At 36.5% G+C, this 12563-nt stretch overlaps 1 non-coding gene across 1 annotated transcript; it reads right to left on the minus strand.

The window, feature by feature from the left end:
- Positions 1-1120: 1120 nt before the first annotated feature.
- On the minus strand, positions 1121-3041 carry LOC143261717 (small subunit ribosomal RNA). Its single transcript, XR_013035790.1, has one exon. It is a non-coding gene; the product is annotated as a small subunit ribosomal RNA (ribosomal RNA).
- Between the last annotated feature and the right edge of the window lie 9522 nt (positions 3042-12563).

Consider the following 12563-nt stretch of genomic DNA (forward strand, 5'->3'; position numbering starts at 1 on the left):
ACTGTTTTCTTGCAAGTTCGACGGTCGGAGCGAATAGAACATTGAAAAGCCTTCTATCGAAGAAACACAGAGAGTATATCACCTCCAAAAACGACGGGGATATGGATATTCAAACTGGACAATTATCAACCCGATACTGGATTCGAAAAGTTTCTCTCTCCTTTCGTCGTTATTTACACCGGACGGACTCACGGCCGGCTCTAGCTGGGTGTCATATATATATACGTCCCACGCTCATGCTGCCACTAGCGCGCAACAGAGTAGGGTGTCAATGACAACGACACAGCATTGAAACGAGCTACACAAGCCGGTCTCTCTTGATACCAATGTAAACGAGCATTAAGTTATCTTCAGACTGCCCGATATTTTCGTCCTTTGGACTTTCCCAACGATTCCTTTTTTTCTTTTTTTTTTTTACACCACAGCGAAGACTTGAGGAAGCGTGATTAAGCACGCTCGCATCCCTCCCTGTCCTACTACAACTGTGTGTGTGTGTGTAAAGAAAGAAAAAAGAATACATTGGCTTTCTCTCTATCGAGAAGATGGCCTACGCAACGCAGATCAAAGGCCTAATACGTGTAATATAATACGCGTCTGGCCGTGTATAAATCACGCACGAATGATCTGGTCGGGCCCAACTCTTCTCGTACGCTTATTTTTCCGTGTTGAGGCACTATCATAAAATCACACAAACCCCAACACGTGTGTGTCTTGGAAGGAAGATGGCCTACGCAACGCAGATCAAAGGCCTAATACGTGTAGTACACACGTCTGCCGTGTAAATCACGCACGAATGATCTGGTCGGGCCCAACTCTTCTCCACCACACCACATCCCAACTTTGTACATTTTTATATATTTTTGTGCGTTGGGGCACCTTCATAATCACAAACCCCAACAACACATATATCTCTCTCTCTTTGAAAGATTTGTTGTGGCCTACGCAACGCAGATCAAAGGCCTAATACGTGTAGTACACACGTCTGGCCGTGTAAATCACGCACGAATGATCTGGCGGGCTCAACAATATCTTTTTTTTTTATATGAATTCTTATCCACAAACTAATCGAATTCATTTTCTCTCCTCCTCTCCTCTCTCTTTGAGATATATTGGAACATTGTAATGATCCTTCCGCAGGTTCACCTACGGAAACCTTGTTACGACTTTTACTTCCTCTAAATAATCAAGTTTGGTCATCTTCCCGGCATCATCGGCAATGCCGAAACATTGCCGCGCACCAGTCCGAAGACCTCACTAAATCATTCAATCGGTAGTAGCGACGGGCGGTGTGTACAAAGGGCAGGGACGTAATCAACGCGAGCTTATGACTCGCGCTTACTGGGAATTCCTCGTTCATGGGGAATAATTGCAAGCCCCAATCCCTAGCACGAAGGAGGTTCAGCGGGTTACCCGGGCCTTTCGGCCAGGGAACACACGCTGATTCCTTCAGTGTAGCGCGCGTGCGGCCCAGAACATCTAAGGGCATCACAGACCTGTTATTGCTCAATCTCGTGCGGCTAGAAGCCGCCTGTCCCTCTAAGAAGATTTGTTTGTACGTTGGTAGTAAAAACCCCACCGGCAGAAGCCGAGAGCCTTCGAGATACCATAATTACGTCTATTTAGCAGGCTAGAGTCTCGTTCGTTATCGGAATTAACCAGACAAATCGCTCCACCAACTAAGAACGGCCATGCACCACCACCCACCGAATCAAGAAAGAGCTATCAATCTGTCAATCCTTCCGGTGTCCGGGCCTGGTGAGGTTTCCCGTGTTGAGTCAAATTAAGCCGCAGGCTCCACTCCTGGTGGTGCCCTTCCGTCAATTCCTTTAAGTTTCAGCTTTGCAACCATACTTCCCCCGGAACCCAAAAGCTTTGGTTTCCCGGAAGCTGCCCGCCGAGTCATCGTAGGAACTTCGGCGGATCGCTAGCTGGCATCGTTTATGGTTAGAACTAGGGCGGTATCTGATCGCCTTCGAACCTCTAACTTTCGTTCTTGATTAATGAAAACATTTTTGGCAAATGCTTTCGCTTCTGTCCGTCTTGCGACGATCCAAGAATTTCACCTCTAACGTCGCAATACGAATGCCCCCATCTGTCCCTATTAATCATTACCTCGGGGTTCCGAAAACCAACAAAATAGAACCGAGGTCCTATTCCATTATTCCATGCACACAGTATTCAGGCGAAGGTAGCCTGCTTTGAGCACTCTAATTTGTTCAAAGTAAACGTACCGGCCCACCTCGACACTCAGTGAAGAGCACCGCGATGGGATATTAGTTGGACCGCCCCGTGAAGAGCAAAGCCCACCGGTAGGACGTACCACATAATGCCAGTTAAACACCGCGAGCGATGAACCGACACTGTGACACACAGATTCAACTACGAGCTTTTTAACCGCAACAACTTTAATATACGCTATTGGAGCTGGAATTACCGCGGCTGCTGGCACCAGACTTGCCCTCCAATGGATCCTCGTTAAAGGATTTAAAGTGTACTCATTCCGATTACGGGGCCTCGGATGAGTCCCGTATCGTTATTTTTCGTCACTACCTCCCCGTGCCGGGAGTGGGTAATTTGCGCGCCTGCTGCCTTCCTTGGATGTGGTAGCCGTTTCTCAGGCTCCCTCTCCGGAATCGAACCCTGATTCCCCGTTACCCGTTACAACCATGGTAGGCGCAGAACCTACCATCGACAGTTGATAAGGCAGACATTTGAAAGATGCGTCGCCGGTGCTATAAGACCATGCGATCAGCACAAAGTTATTCAGAGTCACCAAAGCAAACGATGGACGAGTGTAAACACCCGCCACCGATTGGTTTTGATCTAATAAAAGCGTTCCTACCATCTCTGGTCGGAACTCTGTTTTGCATGTATTAGCTCTAGAATTACCACAGTTATCCAAGTAAATTTTAGTACGATCTAAGAAACCATAACTGATTTAATGAGCCATTCGCGGTTTCACCTTAATACGGCATGTACTGAGACATGCATGGCTTAATCTTTGAGACAAGCATATGACTACTGGCAGGATCAACCAGGGAACTATACAATATGTATATATAAAATGGACAAAATTTAAATCCTTTTCCATCGTCGCCTGTTTCATATATATATGTCAGGTCGACACACCACTTTTCTCTTTCAAATATGTACAAGTTTTGCCACATTCCGCGCTTGTAACATATCTTCTTTAACGCTCAATTTCTTTCATTTTTCTACCATACAGATATTTTACCGTACGCCCAAAAACGTACGTATTATATTTTTGTTCTATCGTAAAATCACATTTTTCTACGTACGCCAGCTTCGTACGTTTCTATCTTTGCCTTCATAAAATCACAAGATAATTTTATCTTCAAGAGTCTCGCTATTAACATCTTGTAAGATAAATGTACGTCCCAGCTAAAACGTACAAATACTTCAAGTTAAGTAATAATATATCATCGCTATTGACAAATTTTTAAGATCCAAGACACAGTTCTCTCTATATGTTTTAATATTTTTTATGTACTCAAATATATTCAAAGGAAAAAGTACATGGGTGATGCCATAGTCGTGGAAGCGCGTACGCTCACGCTGATCTTCTGACCGCCGGAAGCACGAAACCTCTGATCTGGGCAAAATCGGCAAGCCGAGGAAGAACGGACAGGACACATGCTGGACTGGCGAGAAAGCGTGTTCTTCCGCTCGCGCTAGGCATTTCGATTTCTGACACCTCTTGATTTAAAAAATCAGTTTTTTGATAGTTTTCTCTCTCCACTGGGCTATTCATTTTAGCCACAGTTTTCAATTGGTACGATTTGCTTCCAAATCTTACAGATGCATTTTAAAAAATTTTTCCATCGCTCGGACAGAAGAGTCGATTGCTCAGTGAGTACGAGTATACATACAAAGTGCATACGGGTAACCAACCCCGTAGGGCTTGCCACATATGGGCCATTCGGTCAAAGACACCGACCCGTGGCCACGCTGTGTGGAGAAAAGTCCGTAACGTAAACGGCACGAAACAGTCAGGACCGAAGCCCCGAAGGAGCTCTGAGACAGCTTCTCGACCGAGATCGTAGAATTGGCCCAAAACCCGCTCTGCTCCGTCCGCCTCGCACGGACCGTGTATCTCTTATAGATACCGAACGGCCGGCAAGGACGCCGGCGCCGCCGGCCGAATAGCACGCGCGCTTATGAGTGTAAACCGCTGCGGCAACAGACCGCCCGGCCGTGCTGTTGTAACATAGCGCGTGAACGAACGAAAAAAATTTTTATAGTAAACATTAAAATAAATTACACTACCGTAAACTAGACAAAAAATTACACATTTTTTCCCAATATGAAAATTTTCACAAACTTTTTAAAGTCCCATCGCATCGAGTAAACTTTTTTAATAACGCGTCCGCACGATTCTAAATGCTTAATCCATATGTGAAATCGTTCACTGATCACGAATATCGTATTTAAAAAAATTACAAAAATTTATTTTTCAAAATAATCAAAAAAAACCGAAAAATCACAAGAGTAAAGTACCATTATTTTAAACAACATGTCGTTCTAAATGCTTAATCCCTATGTAAAAAAGTTATTTAAGCAAGAATATGTAATTGAAAAAAATTAGAAAAATTTATTTTAGCCGTAAATCGAAAATAATGGGGACACCGGAGCTGTTCGAAGCGCCGAGACGCGCCGCGTACGGCCGAATATTTTCTAAGTCCCAACGTACCGATCAAGAGTAAAGTACCATTTTCCTACATTAGATTTCGTTCTAAATGCTTAATCCCTATGTAAAAACGTTAGTTAAGCAAGAATATCGTATTTTTAAAAAAATCTAATGATAGGATTTTCCAGAAAATTGAAAAAACCGAAAAATGTCAAGAGTAAAGTGCCATTTTCTGACATTAGATTTCGTTCTAAATGCTTAATCCCTATGTAGAAACGTTAGTTAAGCAAGAATATCGTATTTTTAAAAAAATCTAATGATAGGATTTTTCATAAAATTGAAAAAACCGTAAAATGTCAAGAGTAAAGTGCCCTTATTTTAAACATTATATCGTTCTAAATGCTTAATCCCTATGTAAAAAAGTTATCTAAGCAAGAATATGTTATTGAATAAAATGAGAAAAATTTATTTTAGCCGTAAATCGAAAATAATGGGGACACCGGAGCTGTTCGAAGCGCCGAGCGCGCCGCGTACGCCCGAATATTTTCTAAGTCCCAACGTACCGATCAAGAGTAAAGTACCATTTTCCTACATTAGATTTCGTTCTAAATGCTTAATCCCTATGTAAAAACGTTAGTTAAGCAAGAATATCGTATTTTAAAAAAAATCTAATGATAGGATTTTCCAGAAAATTGAAAAAACCGAAAAATGTCAAGAGTAAAGTGCCATTTTCTGACATTAGATTTCGTTCTAAATGCTTAATCCCTATGTAGAAACGTTAGTTATGCAAGATTATCGTATTTTTAAAAAAATCTAATGATAGGATTTTTCAGAAAATTGAAAAAACCGTAAAATGTCAAGAGTAAAGTGCCCTTATTTTAAACATTATATCGTTCTAAATGCTTAATCCCTATGTAAAAAAGTTATCTAAGCAAGAATATGTTATTGAATAAAATGAGAAAAATTTATTTTAGCCGTAAATCGAAAATAATGGGTCGAGCGAATCGGTCGATTGCGCCGAGACGCGCTATGATGCAACAGACGAGCGATTGGAACGCCCGAATATTTTCAAAGTCCCAACGTACCGGTCAAGAGTAAAGTACCATTTTCCTACATTAGATTTCGTTCTAAATGCTTAATCCCTATGTAAAAACGTTAGTTAAGCAAGAATATCGTATTTTAAAAAAAATCTAATGATAGGATTTTCCAGAAAATTGAAAAAACCGAAAAATGTCAAGAGTAAAGTGCCATTTTCTGACATTAGATTTCGTTCTAAATGCTTAATCCCTATGTAGAAACGTTAGTTAAGCAAGAATATCGTATTTTTAAAAAAATCTAATGATAGGATTTTTCAGAAAATTGAAAAAACCGTAAAATGTCAGGAGTAAAGTGCCATTATTTTAAACAATGTATCGTTCTAAATGCTTAATCCCTATGTAAAAAAGTTATTTAAGCAAGAATATGTAATTGAAAAAAATTAGAAGAATTTATTTTAGCCGTAAATCGAAAATAATGGGGACACCGGAGCTGTTCGAAGCGCCGAGCGCGCCGCGTACGCCCGAATATTTTCTAAGTCCCAACGTACCGATCAAGAGTAAAGTACCATTTTCCTACATTAGATTTCGTTCTAAATGCTTAATCCCTATGTAAAAACGTTAGTTAAGCAAGAATATCGTATTTTAAAAAAAATCTAATGATAGGATTTTCCAGAAAATTGAAAAAACCGAAAAATGTCAAGAGTAAAGTGCCATTTTCTGACATTAGATTTCGTTCTAAATGCTTAATCCCTATGTAGAAACGTTAGTTATGCAAGATTATCGTATTTTTAAAAAAATCTAATGATAGGATTTTTCAGAAAATTGAAAAAACCGTAAAATGTCAAGAGTAAAGTGCCCTTATTTTAAACATTATATCGTTCTAAATGCTTAATCCCTATGTAAAAAAGTTATCTAAGCAAGAATATGTTATTGAATAAAATGAGAAAAATTTATTTTAGCCGTAAATCGAAAATAATGGGTCGAGCGAATCGGTCGATTGCGCCGAGACGCGCTATGATGCAACAGACGAGCGATTGGAACGCCCGAATATTTTCAAAGTCCCAACGTACCGGTCAAGAGTAAAGTACCATTTTCCTACATTAGATTTCGTTCTAAATGCTTAATCCCTATGTAAAAACGTTAGTTAAGCAAGAATATCGTATTTTAAAAAAAATCTAATGATAGGATTTTCCAGAAAATTGAAAAAACCGAAAAATGTCAAGAGTAAAGTGCCATTTTCTGACATTAGATTTCGTTCTAAATGCTTAATCCCTATGTAGAAACGTTAGTTAAGCAAGAATATCGTATTTTTAAAAAAATCTAATGATAGGATTTTTCAGAAAATTGAAAAAACCGTAAAATGTCAGGAGTAAAGTGCCATTATTTTAAACAATGTATCGTTCTAAATGCTTAATCCCTATGTAAAAAAGTTATTTAAGCAAGAATATGTAATTGAAAAAAATTAGAAGAATTTATTTTAGCCGTAAATCGAAAATAATGGGGACACCGGAGCTGTTCGAAGCGCCGAGCGCGCCGCGTACGCCCGAATATTTTCTAAGTCCCAACGTACCGATCAAGAGTAAAGTACCATTTTCCTACATTAGATTTCGTTCTAAATGCTTAATCCCTATGTAAAAACGTTAGTTAAGCAAGAATATCGTATTTTAAAAAAAATCTAATGATAGGATTTTCCAGAAAATTGAAAAAACCGAAAAATGTCAAGAGTAAAGTGCCATTTTCTGACATTAGATTTCGTTCTAAATGCTTAATCCCTATGTAGAAACGTTAGTTATGCAAGATTATCGTATTTTTAAAAAAATCTAATGATAGGATTTTTCAGAAAATTGAAAAAACCGTAAAATGTCAAGAGTAAAGTGCCCTTATTTTAAACATTATATCGTTCTAAATGCTTAATCCCTATGTAAAAAAGTTATCTAAGCAAGAATATGTTATTGAATAAAATGAGAAAAATTTATTTTAGCCGTAAATCGAAAATAATGGGTCGAGCGAATCGGTCGATTGCGCCGAGACGCGCTATGATGCAACAGACGAGCGATTGGAACGCCCGAATATTTTCAAAGTCCCAACGTACCGGTCAAGAGTAAAGTACCATTTTCCTACATTAGATTTCGTTCTAAATGCTTAATCCCTATGTAAAAACGTTAGTTAAGCAAGAATATCGTATTTTAAAAAAAATCTAATGATAGGATTTTCCAGAAAATTGAAAAAACCGAAAAATGTCAAGAGTAAAGTGCCATTTTCTGACATTAGATTTCGTTCTAAATGCTTAATCCCTATGTAGAAACGTTAGTTAAGCAAGAATATCGTATTTTTAAAAAAATCTAATGATAGGATTTTTCAGAAAATTGAAAAAACCGTAAAATGTCAAGAGTAAAGTGCCATTATTTTAAACAATGTATCGTTCTAAATGCTTAATCCCTATGTAAAAAAGTTATTTAAGCAAGAATATGTAATTGAAAAAAATTAGAAGAATTTATTTTAGCCGTAAATCGAAAATAATGGGGACACCGGAGCTGTTCGAAGCGCCGAGACGCGCCGCGTACGGCCGAATATTTTCAAAGTCCCAACGTACCGATCAAGAGTAAAGTACCATTTTCCTACATTAGATTTCGTTCTAAATGCTTAATCCCTATGTAAAAACGTTAGTTAAGCAAGAATATCGTATTTTTAAAAAAATCTAATGATAGGATTTTCCAGAAAATTGAAAAAACCGAAAAATGTCAAGAGTAAAGTGCCATTTTCTGACATTAGATTTCGTTCTAAATGCTTAATCCCTATGTAGAAACGTTAGTTAAGCAAGAATATCGTATTTTTAAAAAAATCTAATGATAGGATTTTTCATAAAATTGAAAAAACCGTAAAATGTCAAGAGTAAAGTGCCCTTATTTTAAACATTATATCGTTCTAAATGCTTAATCCCTATGTAAAAAAGTTATCTAAGCAAGAATATGTTATTGAATAAAATGAGAAAAATTTATTTTAGCCGTAAATCGAAAATAATGGGTCGAGCGAATCGGTCGATTGCGCCGAGACGCGCTATGATGCAACAGACGAGCGATTGGAACGCCCGAATATTTTCAAAGTCCCAACGTACCGGTCAAGAGTAAAGTACCATTTTCCTACATTAGATTTCGTTCTAAATGCTTAATCCCTATGTAAAAACGTTAGTTAAGCAAGAATATCGTATTTTAAAAAAAATCTAATGATAGGATTTTCCAGAAAATTGAAAAAACCGAAAAATGTCAAGAGTAAAGTGCCATTTTCTGACATTAGATTTCGTTCTAAATGCTTAATCCCTATGTAGAAACGTTAGTTAAGCAAGAATATCGTATTTTTAAAAAAATCTAATGATAGGATTTTTCAGAAAATTGAAAAAACCGTAAAATGTCAAGAGTAAAGTGCCATTATTTTAAACAATGTATCGTTCTAAATGCTTAATCCCTATGTAAAAAAGTTATTTAAGCAAGAATATGTAATTGAAAAAAATTAGAAGAATTTATTTTAGCCGTAAATCGAAAATAATGGGGACACCGGAGCTGTTCGAAGCGCCGAGACGCGCCGCGTACGGCCGAATATTTTCAAAGTCCCAACGTACCGATCAAGAGTAAAGTACCATTTTCCTACATTAGATTTCGTTCTAAATGCTTAATCCCTATGTAAAAACGTTAGTTAAGCAAGAATATCGTATTTTTAAAAAAATCTAATGATAGGATTTTCCAGAAAATTGAAAAAACCGAAAAATGTCAAGAGTAAAGTGCCATTTTCTGACATTAGATTTCGTTCTAAATGCTTAATCCCTATGTAGAAACGTTAGTTAAGCAAGAATATCGTATTTTTAAAAAAATCTAATGATAGGATTTTTCATAAAATTGAAAAAACCGTAAAATGTCAAGAGTAAAGTGCCCTTATTTTAAACATTATATCGTTCTAAATGCTTAATCCCTATGTAAAAAAGTTATCTAAGCAAGAATATGTTATTGAATAAAATGAGAAAAATTTATTTTAGCCGTAAATCGAAAATAATGGGGACACCGGAGCTGTTCGAAGCGCCGAGCGCGCCGCGTACGCCCGAATATTTTCAAAGTCCCAACGTACCGATCAAGAGTAAAGTACCATTTTCCTACATTAGATTTCGTTCTAAATGCTTAATCCCTATGTAAAAACGTTAGTTAAGCAAGAATATCGTATTTTTAAAAAAATCTAATGATAGGATTTTCCAGAAAATTGAAAAAACCGAAAAATGTCAAGAGTAAAGTGCCATTTTCTGACATTAGATTTCGTTCTAAATGCTTAATCCCTATGTAGAAACGTTAGTTATGCAAGATTATCGTATTTTTAAAAAAATCTAATGATAGGATTTTTCAGAAAATTGAAAAAACCGTAAAATGTCAAGAGTAAAGTGCCCTTATTTTAAACATTATATCGTTCTAAATGCTTAATCCCTATGTAAAAAAGTTATCTAAGCAAGAATATGTTATTGAATAAAATGAGAAAAATTTATTTTAGCCGTAAATCGAAAATAATGGGTCGAGCGAATCGGTCGATTGCGCCGAGACGCGCTATGATGCAACAGACGAGCGATTGGAACGCCCGAATATTTTCAAAGTCCCAACGTACCGATCAAGAGTAAAGTACCATTTTCCTACATTAGATTTCGTTCTAAATGCTTAATCCCTATGTAGAAACGTTAGTTAAGCAAGATTATCGTATTTTTAAAAAAATCTAATGATAGGATTTTTCATAAAATTGAAAAAACCGTAAAATGTCAAGAGTAAAGTGCCCTTATTTTAAACAATGTATCGTTCTAAATGCTTAATCCCTATGTAAAAAAGTTATTTAAGCAAGAATATGTTATTGAAAAAAATTAGAAAAATTTATTTTAGCCGTAAATCGAAAATAATGGGGACACCGGAGCTGTTCGAAGCGCCGAGACGCGCCGCGTACGGCCGAATATTTTCAAAGTCCCAACGTACCGATCAAGAGTAAAGTACCATTTTCCTACATTAGATTTCGTTCTAAATGCTTAATCCCTATGTAAAAACGTTAGTTAAGCAAGAATATCGTATTTTAAAAAAAATCTAATGATAGGATTTTCCAGAAAATTGAAAAAACCGAAAAATGTCAAGAGTAAAGTGCCATTTTCTGACATTAGATTTCGTTCTAAATGCTTAATCCCTATGTAGAAACGTTAGTTAAGCAAGATTATCGTATTTTTAAAAAAATCTAATGATAGGATTTTTCATAAAATTGAAAAAACCGTAAAATGTCAAGAGTAAAGTGCCCTTATTTTAAACATTATATCGTTCTAAATGCTTAATCCCTATGTAAAAAAGTTATCTAAGCAAGAATATGTTATTGAATAAAATGAGAAAAATTTATTTTAGCCGTAAATCGAAAATAATGGGTCGAGCGAATCGGTCGATTGCGCCGAGACGCGCTATGATGCAACAGACGAGCGATTGGAACGCCCGAATATTTTCAAAGTCCCAACGTACCGATCAAGAGTAAAGTACCATTTTCCTACATTAGATTTCGTTCTAAATGCTTAATCCCTATGTAAAAACGTTAGTTAAGCAAGAATATCGTATTTTAAAAAAAATCTAATGATAGGATTTTCCAGAAAATTGAAAAAACCGAAAAATGTCAAGAGTAAAGTGCCATTTTCTGACATTAGATTTCGTTCTAAATGCTTAATCCCTATGTAGAAACGTTAGTTAAGCAAGATTATCGTATTTTTAAAAAAATCTAATGATAGGATTTTTCATAAAATTGAAAAAACCGTAAAATGTCAAGAGTAAAGTGCCCTTATTTTAAACATTATATCGTTCTAAATGCTTAATCCCTATGTAAAAAAGTTATCTAAGCAAGAATATGTTATTGAATAAAATGAGAAAAATTTATTTTAGCCGTAAATCGAAAATAATGGGTCGAGCGAATCGGTCGATTGCGCCGAGACGCGCTATGATGCAACAGACGAGCGATTGGAACGCCCGAATATTTTCAAAGTCCCAACGTACCGGTCAAGAGTAAAGTACCATTTTCCTACATTAGATTTCGTTCTAAATGCTTAATCCCTATGTAGAAACGTTAGTTAAGCAAGAATATCGTATTTTTAAAAAAATCTAATGATAGGATTTTTCAGAAAATTGAAAAAACCGTAAAATGTCAGGAGTAAAGTGCCATTATTTTAAACAATGTATCGTTCTAAATGCTTAATCCCTATGTAAAAAAGTTATTTAAGCAAGAATATGTAATTGAAAAAAATTAGAAGAATTTATTTTAGCCGTAAATCGAAAATAATGGGGACACCGGAGCTGTTCGAAGCGCCGAGCGCGCCGCGTACGCCCGAATATTTTCTAAGTCCCAACGTACCGATCAAGAGTAAAGTACCATTTTCCTACATTAGATTTCGTTCTAAATGCTTAATCCCTATGTAAAAACGTTAGTTAAGCAAGAATATCGTATTTTAAAAAAAATCTAATGATAGGATTTTCCAGAAAATTGAAAAAACCGAAAAATGTCAAGAGTAAAGTGCCATTTTCTGACATTAGATTTCGTTCTAAATGCTTAATCCCTATGTAGAAACGTTAGTTATGCAAGATTATCGTATTTTTAAAAAAATCTAATGATAGGATTTTTCAGAAAATTGAAAAAACCGTAAAATGTCAAGAGTAAAGTGCCCTTATTTTAAACATTATATCGTTCTAAATGCTTAATCCCTATGTAAAAAAGTTATCTAAGCAAGAATATGTTATTGAATAAAATGAGAAAAATTTATTTTAGCCGTAAATCGAAAATAATGGGTCGAGCGAATCGGTCGATTGCGCCGAGACGCGCTATGATGCAACAGACGAGCG

This window comes from Megalopta genalis, unplaced genomic scaffold (genome assembly GCF_051020955.1).
Source record: "Megalopta genalis isolate 19385.01 unplaced genomic scaffold, iyMegGena1_principal scaffold0061, whole genome shotgun sequence".
NCBI classification, from domain to species: domain Eukaryota; kingdom Metazoa; phylum Arthropoda; class Insecta; order Hymenoptera; family Halictidae; genus Megalopta; species Megalopta genalis.